Below are 13,487 nucleotides of genomic sequence, written 5' to 3'. Positions count from 1 at the left end.
AGGATAAGGAAGAATATGAAGCTTTTGAAGACTCTCCTCCCTTTATCAATCCAAAATCAGTGGATCAAGATGATGTAGATGATGTAGATGTTGGTTATATGCGTGTAGATCACACGGAAGGAATACATTTGAATTAAGTGATTCACAAGGTATGAATTTAAAGCTTTTTAAAGTTTTTTTGGCACTTGGTTTGTTTTTTCATGAAACTTTGCACATAACATTATTTGTTTTATATAATTGTGTTGAACGTATTAGAATTGTAAATCATAGTCATATTCTTAATATTACTTAGCTTATGTTCTAATATATTTCTATTCATACTCTTTCAGGTACTGATATACAATGCATCTATTCAGAGACGAAATTATCGCCGAGATTGAGAGCTCGGATAATGAGCATTGTAGTTATGACAGCGAAGAGGACCAAATTGTGAGATACGAGCGTATGGCTGAAGACGCTCCACCGATTGACAATGATTTTGAGACTGAAGACGCCCCACTAATGGATGCTCCCACTACCAGTAAGAAAAGAAAAGGGCGAGGTCCTACAAAAAACCTCAAAGTCACAGAACCCATGCATTTGGAGTACAATGCATTGGGTCAACCCTGCGAAAAATGGCGTAGGCAATATGGAAAATAAGTGGGTCTATGTATCCGCAAGATTTCCATATTGCACGCATGGAACGAGGTTCCAGAGGGTTTGAAGAACTCTCTATGGAATGATACTGTGGTAAGCAACTTTACTATTTTTACTCATTTAGTTTCATTTTAAAATTAATTTGATTGACTGTAATAAATATAAATTTTTTTTGTAGAATCTTTTCCACATCGAGAGCGATGAGGGACAAGAAGAATGTGTTTCTTTCAGCTGTTGCTGAAAGATTCAGAGATTTCAAATCCAAGCTAGTAACTGGCTGGATTACGAAGAGGCGTGCCCGTACGACCAAAAAGGTCAAAACGGGAAACGAAGGTGGAGAGCAATCACCTTCGAAGATGCCCTACGAAATATGGGGTCACATATTGAAGAGGGATTAGGAGGCCTTTGTTGCCAAAAGAACAACTCCCATAGAAGTTGTAAGTATTTCATATTATATTATAGTTTACCAATTTAAATTTAGTTCTTTTGATTCAGTAATTAAACTAATACATGACATTTGATTTCTATTGATTAATTAGGAAAAGCGTGGTAAAGCTTCTGATTCCGCAACCAAAAGGAAGTTTTACCATCGTTTGGGCCATAAAACGTACGATGAGGTCAGAAAAGAGTGGGTGGATGCGGGTTTATACCCCAATCAAAGTTCATCCACGCCCTCATCTACGACTACCTCCGCATCCGTGAATACTACTGCTGGAGATCGGGTGCGTGATTGGTATTGCGGGCTTAATTCCCAAGATGCAAGTGGTAAATTTACCATTAATGATTCGGGAACGAAGAAGGTTGCTGATGCTGTGGTGAGTTTTGAAATTATTAAGTATATTCTTGATTTGTTTTGTATTCTTTGGCTTTGATGTACTTATACTAATTGCTATATATGTCACTTTTTATTTGAACAGATGGGCTGGAAGGAAAAAGAAGCTACGGGGGAGTTCACCCCAAGAGGCAATGTTGACGAATTGCATATGGTCTTTGGGAAAGACCACAGTGGGCGGGTAGTCGGAAAAGGAGGCGTCCACGTGGGGTTACAGAAGGCATTCGACAAAGAGTGTGTTGCTACTCAATCCGGAACGGCGCTGCGGGATGAAGTAGCAACCCTCCGAGCGGAGATTACAAAGGACGTTCTCGCCAAGCTGGCCGCCGTGTTGCAGAAGATGGGAGCACCCATTGTTGACTTGGCAAACCTGATTGTCGAGGATCAGGAAAGTCAACATGGGGATCCTAACGCTTCGATCGAGCTAAAACCCGAGCTCATTACCCCCGTAGCACCCTAGCTCATTACTAATACCCCTGAAGGGGAAAACCCCGCACCGGAGAACATAAACTCCGTTGCGTTTTAAACCTTTTTTGACGCTTTTGCGCATAAAGTAACTCAAACTTGGTTTTGATGCGAAACCGGGGCTGATTAAGGCCTTGGTTATGCAAGGATTAATATGGTGCGGAAGCTTTGATTAATGACACAGACAAAAACTACAAATGATCATGAAAAGAACACGAAACAACCACAAACACTTAGACAATTCTGATCTAGCAAACTGTCGAGCAGCCCTCCTTCAGCTCAGCTTCTAGGAGTCCACGGGGATTGTTAGAATGGTTTTAGGTCCTTGATAGCTAGATCCAAGTACCAAGATTCCATTTCCACTTTAGCCTAGGTCCTGGATGCATAGGTTTGGTATCCACATGTCGTGCAAGGTGGTCTAGTCACTAGTTTGCTGCTATGTCGTGAGGTCTGTATGCAACCTTGTGTGGGCTCCTTTGGTATCTTCATTTCATACAACCACATTTGTATCAGATTTGCACGAAACTTGGCACACAACACTCTTTGGTATATATTATCGTGTTGAAGTGGATAGAATTGAAAATCATAGTCATATGCTAGAAATTATGTGTTAAGTTGCGATTTTATGCGTTTTTAAGCGTTTTTGTCAATTTCGCGCGTAAAATAGCTCAAACTTGGTTTGTTATGCACGAAACTTGGCACACAACACTATTTGGTATATATTATTGTGTTGAAGTGGTTAGAATTGAAAATCGTAGTCATATGCTAGAAATTACGTGTTATGTTGTGATTTTATGCGTTTTAAACCGTTTTTGACGCTTTTGCGCATAAAGTAACTCAAACTTGGTTATGATGCGAAACCGGGGCTGATTAAGGCCTTGGTTATGCAAGGATAATTGTGGTGCGGAAGCTTTGATTAATGACACAGACAAAAACTACAAATGATCATGAAAAGAACACGAAACAACCACAAACACTTAGACAATTCTGATCTAGCAAACTGTCGAGCAGCCCTCCTTCAGCTCAGCTTCTAGGAGTCCACGGGGATTGTTAGATTGGTTTTAGGACCTTGATAGCTAGATCCAAGTACCAAGATTCCATTTCCACTTTAGCCTAGGTCCTGGATGCATAGGTTTGGTCTCCACGTGTCGTGCAAGGTGGTCTGGTCACTAGTTTGCTGCTGTGTCGTGAGGTCTGTATGCAGCCTTGTGTGGGCTCCTTTGGTATCTTCATTTCATACAACCACATTTGTATCACATTTGCACGAAACTTGGCATACAACACTCTTTGGTATATATTATCGTGTTGAAGTGGATAGAATTGAAAATTATAGTCATATGCTAGAAATTACGTGTTTAGTTGCGATTTTATGTGTTTTTAAGCGTTTTTGACAATTTCGCGCGTAAAGTAGTTCAAACTTCGTTTGTTATGCACGAAACATGGCACACAACACTATTTGGTATATATTATTGTGTTGAAGTGGTTAGAATTGAAAATCATAGTCATATGCTAGAAATTACGTGTTAAGTTGCAATTTTATGCGTTTTTAACCGTTTTTGGCACTTTCGTGCGTAAAGTAGCTCAAACTTGGTTTGTTTTGCACGAAACTTAGCACACAACACTATTTGGTATATATTATTGTGTTAAAGTGGTTAGAATTTAAAATCGTAGTCATATACTAGAAATTACGTGTTAAGCTTTAATTTTATGCGTTTTAAACCGTTTTTGACGCTTTTGCGCATAAAGTAACTCAAACTTTGTTTTGATGCGAAACCGGGGCTGATTAAGGCCTTGGTTATGCAAGGATTAATTTGGTGCGGAAGCTTTGATTAATGACACAGACAAAAACTACAACTGATCATGAAAAGAACACGAAACAACCACAAACACTTAGACAATTCTGATCTAGCAAACTGTCGAGCAGCACTCCTTATTATGACTATGATTTTCAATTCTAACCACTTCAACAAAATAATATATACCAAATAGTGTTCTGTGCCATGTTTCGTGCAAAACAAACCAAGTTTGAGCTACTTTTATGCGCAAAAGTGCCAAAAACACTTAAAAACGCATAAAATCGCAACTTAACACGTAATTTCTAGCATACGACAACGATTTAAAATTCTAATCACTTCAACACAATAATATATTCCTAATAGTGTTGTGTGCCAAGTTTCGTGCAAAACAAACCAAGTTTGAGCTACTTTATGTGCAAAAGTGCCAAAAATGGTTAAAAACCATTAAAATGGCAACTTAACACGTAATTTCTAGCATATGACTATGATTTTCAATTCTAACCACTTAAACGCAATAATATAGACTAAATAGTGTTGTGTGGCAAGTTTCGCGCAAAACAAACCAAGTTTGAGCTACTTTATGCGCAAAAGTGCCAAAAACGCATAATAACGCATAAAATCGCAACTTAACACGTAATTTTTAGCGTACGACTATGATTTTCAATTCTAACCAGTTCAGCACAATAAGATATACCAAATTGTGTTGTGTGCCATGTTTCGTGCAAAACAAACCAAGTTTGAGCTACTTTATGCGCAAAAGTTCCAAAAACAGTTAAAAACCCTTAAAATCGCAACTTAATATGTAATTTCTAGCATATGACTATGATTTTCAATTCTAACCACTTAAACGCAATTATATAGACCAAATAGTGTTGTGTGGAATGTTTCGCGCAAAACAAACCGAGTTTGAACTACTTTATGCGCAAAAGTGCCTAAAACGCTTAAAAACGCATAAAATCGCCACACGTAATTTCTAGCATACGACAATAAATTTCAATTCTAACCAATTCAACACAATATTATATTCCTAATATTTTTGTGTGCTAAGTTTCGTTCAATACGAACCAAGTTTGAGCTACTTTATGCGTAAAAGTTCCAAAAACGGTTAAAAACCCTTAAAATCGCAACTTAACACGTAATTTCTACCATATGACTATGATTTTCAAGTCTAACCACTTCAACACAATAATATATACCAAATAGTGTTCTGTGCCATGTTTCGTGCAAAACAAACCAAGTTTGAGCTACTTTATGCGCAAAAGTGCCAAAAACACTTTAACACGCATAAAATCGCAACTTAACACGTAATTTCTAGCATACGACAACGATTTTAAATTCTAATCACTTCAACACAATAATATATTCCTAATAGTGTTGTGTGCCATGTTTCGTGCAAAACAAACCAAGTTTGAGCTACTTTATGCGCAAAAGTGCCAAAAACGGTTAAAAACCCTTAAAATGGCAACTTAACACAACACTATCTACCTTTGATACATTGCCACAAGTGACACATGGGCAATAAAAACCAACTCCCCCCGTCCTAACTTGATGTTCAACCGCAATACTACAAAATTCTAATACGCCATCAATAAATTCCGACGATTCGATGCTTCCATACATCCAAGAACGATCTTTTGTCATCCTAATTAGTGTGATTAATTAATTTAAAACAAAATTCTCATAGTTAATAGCATGCAGTTTTACTCTTTATCATATATTTTTTAAGGAGTACTTTTTTTTTAATATTCTTATTATTAATTTTTTTTTTTAATATGTTATGGTTGATATTGTGAAAAAAGTATAATCATCATAATGTCTAGCATGGAAACCTTAATCCACCTAAACATCATAGAGAAATACCTTGCAAAAATAAGAATACAACGCAAATATGTCCAACAACCAATTTATTTTTTTTTCTTCTCAAAAAAAAATTTCATGATTCAAGATAATTATTAAATTGTAACTAAATTTCAATATCAGAAAGTTCAAGTATACAAACAGAGAAATTTATTTTTGACTAGAATATAAATATACTACTGCTTTTAAAAATATACTACTACGTTTGATGTTGAATGTATGCAACGAAAAACAGAGAAACAAAGTTGGCCTAATTTTCGAGTGTTTTCATGAATATCTTGCAAAACTTAAATGCTTAACAAATTAAAAAGAGAAAAAAATACCTTAATGTCGTGGGTTTTGAAGATGAACAAGACCAAATTTCGTGGGTTTATGAACCAAGAAGATGAAGAACAGGTTGAAGAAACAATTACGTACAGTAGTGTTTTTCGAGTATTTCTCAATGGGTTTATGAATCAGTTTGCGAAGAAAGCTGCAGATGTTGAAGAATTTATGGCTTTTAGAAGAAGATGAAGATGATGAATGAAACGTTGAATGGCGAAAATGGTGGGTTTGAGAATACAACAGTACTAGTTTACGTATTAGTGAAGATGTGAAATGAAACATTGCATTGGCGAGTTTTAATATTATCATTGTGTAGAGGTTATTTGCTCCGGTCACACACAAAAACCGCAGCAATTGAGAGGGAGTAATTGCTGCGGTCAGCTAAAAACCGCAGCAATTGAGAAATGCCTTTGTCTATTTGCTGCGGTCAATCAATAACCGTATAATATATTCCTAACAGGGTTGTGTGCCAAGTTTCATGCAAAATAAACCAAGTTTGAGCTACTTTATGCACAAAAGTGCCAAAAACGGTTAAAAACCCTTAAAATCGCAACTTAACACGTAATTTTTAGCGTACGACTATGATTTTCAATTCTAACCACTTCAACACAATAATATATACCAAATAGTGTTGTGTGCCATGTTTCGTGCAAAACAAACCAAGTTTGAGCTACTTCATGCGCAAAAGTAACAAAAATGCTTAAAAACCCTTAAAATCGCAACTTAATATGTAATTTCTAGCATATGACTATCATTTTCAATTCTAACCACTTAAACGCAATAATATAGACCGAATAGTGTTGTGTGGCAAGTTTCGTGCAAAACAAACTAAGTTTGAGCTACTTTATGCGCAGAAGTGCCTAAAACGCTTTAAAACGCATAAAATCGCAACTTAACACGTAATTTCTAGCATACGACAATAAATTTTAATTCTAAAAAATTCAACACAATAATATTTTCCTAATATTTTTGTGTGCTAAGTTTCGTTCAAAACAAACCAAGTTTGAGCTACTTTATGCGTAAAAGTTCCAAAAACGGTTAAAAACCCTTAAAATCGCTACTTAACACGTAATTTCTAACATATGACTATGATTTTCATTTCTAACATCACTATTAAGAATATATTATTGTGTTGAAGTGGTTATGATTGAAAATCGTTGTCGTATGCTAGAAATTACATGTTAAGTTGCGATTTTATGCGCTTTAAAGTGTTTTAGGAACTATTGCGCATAAAGTAGCTCAAACTTGGTTTGTTTTGCACGAAACATGGCACAGAACACTATTTCAGCTCAGCTTCTAGGAGTCCACGGGGATTATTCGAATGGTTTTAGGACCTTGATAACTAGATCCAAGTACCAAGATTCCATTTCCACTTTAGCCTAGGTCCTGGATGCATAGGTTTGGTCTCCACGTGTCGTGCAAGGTGGTCTGGTCACTAGTTTGCTGCTGTGTCGTGAGGTCTGTATTCAGCCTTGTGTGGGCTCCTTTGGTATCTTCATTTCATACAACCACATTTGTATCACATTTGCACGAAACTTGGCACACAACACTCTTTGGTATATATTATCGTGTTGAAGTGGATAGAATTGAAAATCATAGTCATATGCTAGAAATTACGTGTTACATTGCGATTTTATGCGTTTTTAAACGTTTTTGTCAATTTGGCGCGTAAAGTAACTCAAACTTTGTTTGTTATGCACGAAACTTGGCACACAACACTATTTGGTATATATATTATTGTGTTGAAGTGGTTAGAATTGAAAATCATAGTCATATGCTAGAAATCACATGTTAAGTTGCGATTTTATGCGTTTTTAACCGTTTTTGGCACTTTCGCGCGTAAAGTAGCTCAAACTTGGTTTGTTTTGCACGAAACTTAGCACACAACACTATTTGGTATATATTATTGTGTTGAAGTGGTTAGAATTGAAAATCGTAGTCATATGCTAGAAATTACGTGTTATGTTGTGATTTTATGCGTTTTAAACTGTTTTTGACGCTTTTGCGCATAAAGTAACTCAAACTTGGTTATGATGCGAAACCGGGGCTGATTAAGGCCATGGTTATGCAAGGATAATTGTGGTGCGGAAGCTTTGATTAATGACACAGACAAAAACTACAAATGATCATGAAAAGAACACAAAACAACCACAAACACTTAGACAATTTTGATCTAGCAAACTGTCGAGCAGCCCTCCTTCAGCTCAGCTTCTAGGAGTCCACGGGGATTGTTAGAATGGTTTTAGGACCTTGATAGCTAGATCCAAGTACCAAGATTCCATTTCAACTTTAGCCTAGGTCCTGGATGCATAGGTTTGGTCTCCACGTGTCGTGCAAGGTGGTCTGGTCACTAGTTTGCTGTTGTGTCGTGAGGTGTTTATGCAGCCTTGTGTGGGCTCCTTTGGTATCTTCATTTCATACAACCACATTTGTATCACATTTGCACGAAACTTGGCACACAACACTCTTTGGTATATATTATCGTGTTGAAGTGGATATAATTGAAAATAATAGTCATATGCTAGAAATTACGTGTTAAGTTGCGATTTTATGCGTTTTTAAGCGTTTTTGTCAATTTCGCGCGTAAAGTAGCTCAAACTTGGTTTGTTATGCATGAAACCTTGCACACAACACTATTTGGTATATATTATTGTGTTGAAGTGGTTAGATTTGAAAATCATAGTCATATGCTAGATATTACGTGTTAAGTTGCGATTTTATGCGTTTTTAACCGTTTTTGACACTAACATCTATTTTCTATTAGTGCTTTCAACAACCTTCTTCCGTTGAATGCGGCTACTACGCGCTGAAGTACATGGACGATATTATAAAATCCGTGAAGGAGTTTGGACTCGAAAATATAGATGCCGTAAGTATTTGTTACGTTCTTAAATAATTATTGGTAAAATCTAATGTTTATATATTAATCTTTTATTTTTATATTATATTATAGGTTTTAAACGACATTCCGAGGAAAACACGCCCTTTGAGAAGTGGAGAGATGCGCGAATTAAAAGACAAGATTGCCGCGTATCTTGCGAATTTTTGTCCTTGATAAATTGTAATTAGTATAGATTATTTTTTAGGACTTTAATGTATATTATATATATATATATATATATATATATATATATATATATATATATATATATATATATATATATATATATATATATATATATATATATATATATATATATATATATATATATATATATACATACATATATATATATATATATATATATATATATATATATATATATATATACATACATATATATATATATATATATATATATATATATATATATATATATATATATATATACATATATATATATATACGTATATATATATATATATATATATATATATATATATATATATATATATATATATATATATATATATATATATATATATATATATATATATATATATATATATATATATATATATATATATATATATATATATATATATATATATATATATATATATATATATATATATATATATATATATATATATATATATATATATATATATATATATATATATATATATATACATACATACATATACATATATATATATATATATATATATATATATATATATATATATATATATATATATATATATATATATATATATATATATATATATGTACGTACATAATATTATATTATATATATGAGCGAGAGTTTATTATTACAAAGAGATTATTGTTGATTATTTGTGATTATCATTGGATTAATCATTGTTATCACATTGTATTATTATTGGATTATTATAAGGATAAAACGAAAAAAGAAAAAAAATAGAAGTATTTGCTGCGGTCAGAGGCATAACCGCAGCAAATAATGCCCACTTATTTGCTGCGGTTTTGCATCTGACCGCAGCAAATACTCTTCCTTATTTGCTGCGGTTTTGTTTTGACCGCAGCAAATAATGCCCTTTTTTGCTGCGGTTTTTAACCACAGCATTTAAAGTAGGACATTTGCTGCTATCACTATTGCTGGGGGCCAAAACCGCAGCAAATAATTGCAAAAAACCGCAGCAAACGAGGTTTTTTCCACTAGTGTATTGTTAGTTGTACTTGCATAATATTAATGATATTATTTTATTATTAGTCGTATCGTTTGTTATAGTATAGTATTTATCGTATTAACATAATATTAGTTATGTTAGTATAATACTCCTATTACACGTATTAATAAATCATTAGTTGTATGAGATTTTTTCAGGAGTAAATTCCCTCCTTTTTTGAATGAAGACCACTTTTAACCAACATTTTAGTTGGCAATTAAAAACAATAAATAAATAAAATCCTTCAAGCTTAATAGAATAATAAAATAACAAAAAAATTATCAGCGATCATATGGCTAGTCGCATGTTATCTACAGATAAATTCATTTGCATCTAAAAAAATTTGTGCAAAATAAAATAAAACTGGAACATAACTTTGAATAAGTCCAAAGGAATAACTTTGAATAACCTATCATGAACTTATTTATTTCACTGATAAATTATATTTCATGACGTGCTCAAATATATTTCATTTTATCTATAAACTAATTAACATTAATTCATAACTAATTAAATATTAATAATGGGGAGCTTATCTATATAAATCTAAAAGAATGGAGAGATTATGAGCTAGTCTAAAGTTTGAGGAATTTCTCTTTCACTTTTGTTACAGGGATTCGATTATCATCACCTATAGAACTGATACCATGTCTCCCATACGGCCATACCTGTAGAAATCTTCTAGCATACTCCGAAAGAAAAACCCCAATTAATGAAGACAAGGTAAAAGCTAGGGCTCTATTATAATGCGTCAACACATTTTTTATTGTGTCGCGACCTCTTATAAATTGAATTTTAAAGATTGCCCTTAACTGATTTTACATTTTCATTTCTCTAACTTCTCTCTAAAAACACGGTCACAACTAAAATTCAACATCAAAAAATTATGGATGATGAACTTGAACTCGAAAATAATTCGGTAAGCATCGATTTCAAACTCATAGTTGAATTTTGCAATCATAAATACTCTTGGGGAAAAAATAAAAAAATAAATAAATAATTAAAGACATGGAAAAAGTATTAATTTTACAAAAATATCAGAAAATTAACAGTGTTGCATGTTTTATGTAATTAAACCTAGGCTTAGTAACACCTTTTGTGCAAGTGGGTCTATTTTTCGATTTTGTGTTAAATTAATATGTTTTCTCTGTTGTTATTTAGTTGATATTTATTTTTTTAGTTTAATTATTTTTAATAATTTTTAGTTTAATAATAGTTTTTACTATGTAAGGAAAATTAATTAGAGGCATTTTATTTTGTTATTTCATTAAAAAATATGACGAAACAATCAAATTAGTAGTCGCATTTAAGAGCGGGAAAAGCTAAAATGAGAATTTAGTAAATTAAATTGAGTTATAAAATTACCTTTAAAGAACATAAGTTGAAAAGCTGAATTGAGTGCGCAATTGACAGCTCACTCCACCTCAAAAAATATGCCCATCAACAAGATAAAGTTGGATTTCTTAATCATGCATTCCACAATAGATGGGTATTGGGTTGCATGTAGCAAATTAAACTTTTGATGCATTGATTTATATCTCCTACAGTTATTAGGCAGCACTATCTATAAAAGTAAAAAATCTTTTACCATTATGGACTTCCACATCTCCTACGTTTACACATTAACTACAATAATGACAGGGCCATAATTCAAAATAATTAGGGTCGATTACCACTAGTAGAAAAAACATCAATTGTTGCGGTTTTTTGGCTATAATATTCTGCGGTTTCGACCCCAAGCATTAGTAATAGCAGCAAATGGCCTATTTTAAATACTGCTGTTTAAAACCGCAGCACAAAAGTGCACTATATGCTGCTGTTTTATAGAAACCGCAGTATATAGTGTAAGACTATATGCTGCGGGTCTCCCAAAACCGTAGCATATATATATATATATATATAACACTTAAATGAAATTGGTAAAATTTATAAAATTACACATTCAACAAGGCTTTGAATTTTTTATTGCGAGGCGGGCTTTGAGCTTTTTGTAATGAGTCGAAGACGTGCATAGTATTCGTGAAAGGACATATGACCAAAAGTATCCAATGCAAACTACAAACGCAAATTTAAAATCAACAAATTAGAGAATATGTGAACTTAAAAATCAAAAGATAAGTTCAATTTCAAAAATAAAACTTACTCTTCCACATGTAGAGCCAAAATGAACGTGTGTTTAGATGCAATGGAATTATTTACGCTTTTAGTACCCGAAATCGATTCAGGACCAAACCATCCAATTTTTATTAGAGGTCTGCAAGAATTTAGCTCCTTGTAAGCCGCACTAAACTCACGAATAAGAAAATTTTGTCAGTAATTCGGTTATTAAAACAATTAAATAATAATGCTTAAATTGTAAGATAATGAACATCACCTCATTTAGACATGGATAAGAGCTACATTCTACATTTCTCCTCTCAAAAATTAACCAATGTCACTAGGACCAATAAATACAAAAGGGCTCTCGACAAAGCAGAATTATTTCTTCTGCAGGGGTAGAACGATTGGGTTCTCCTCACGCATGCGAGATACATATGTGTGCAGCCATTTACAATCTTGAGAGAGATCTTTTAGTTTTGAATCAGTCAAATTTGGAGTGATTGCCACCGACTTTGACCGAATCGATACCTTTGATGAGGAACCGATCTCTCTCCTAGAGCCCTTTGGACTCTTTTGCTATTTCAATTTATATAATTAAATTAGTGTAAGCATGCAATTAAATAATAAAAATAAATAAGATACAAATGATTATTACCAAGGTAGTGAATCAGACCCAAGCATATGGCCATGTGACGAAACTACCTAGGGCGTCGGATAGTTTCTCAAGGCTCCATTCTGGCATTGGAACCGGGAGTGAGAAATCTTCAAACCCCTTTAGAATAATTTCTACGGTCACACTGATATGGCCACTTGTAACAAGCACGAAATGCACTGTTTGGCCCTCTTTAGTTGGTTGTGCCACACCATATGCAACCTCAGTTATGTCGCCATCACTAGCAACACCTAACTGAGGCAGCAAAAGAGAACAAGGAGTCGCCTCCTGAAAATTGTGTCGTTTAGTATAATAAGCATCATAATAAAATATTAAAACACGTTGCAATTTAAATTAATAAGTTCTTATATATTTAAAAACTATGTACCTTTACCACTGGCTCGGGAGTTAACTCCGGATTTTGAGCAACGGAGTTCATGGTCTCCGGTGTAGGATTTTGCCCTTTGGGGGTAGTAATGGGCTAGGGTGCTACAGGGGTAATGGGCTTGGGTGTTGGCTAGGCCGAAGCCTTAGGTTCCCATGTTGACTTTGCTGATCCTCGACAATCAGATATGCCAAGTCTACAGTAGGTGCTCCCATCTTCTGCAACACGAATGCCACTTTGGCGAGAACATCCTTCGTAATTTGTGCTTAGAGGGTTGCTACTTCATCAGGTGGCATCGTTCTGGATTCAGTAGCAACACACTCTTTGCCGAATGCCTTCTTTATC

This window comes from Amaranthus tricolor, chromosome 5 (assembly GCF_026212465.1).
Source record: "Amaranthus tricolor cultivar Red isolate AtriRed21 chromosome 5, ASM2621246v1, whole genome shotgun sequence".
Lineage (NCBI taxonomy): Eukaryota > Viridiplantae > Streptophyta > Magnoliopsida > Caryophyllales > Amaranthaceae > Amaranthus > Amaranthus tricolor.
Note: the sequence above shows the minus strand (reverse complement) of the source record.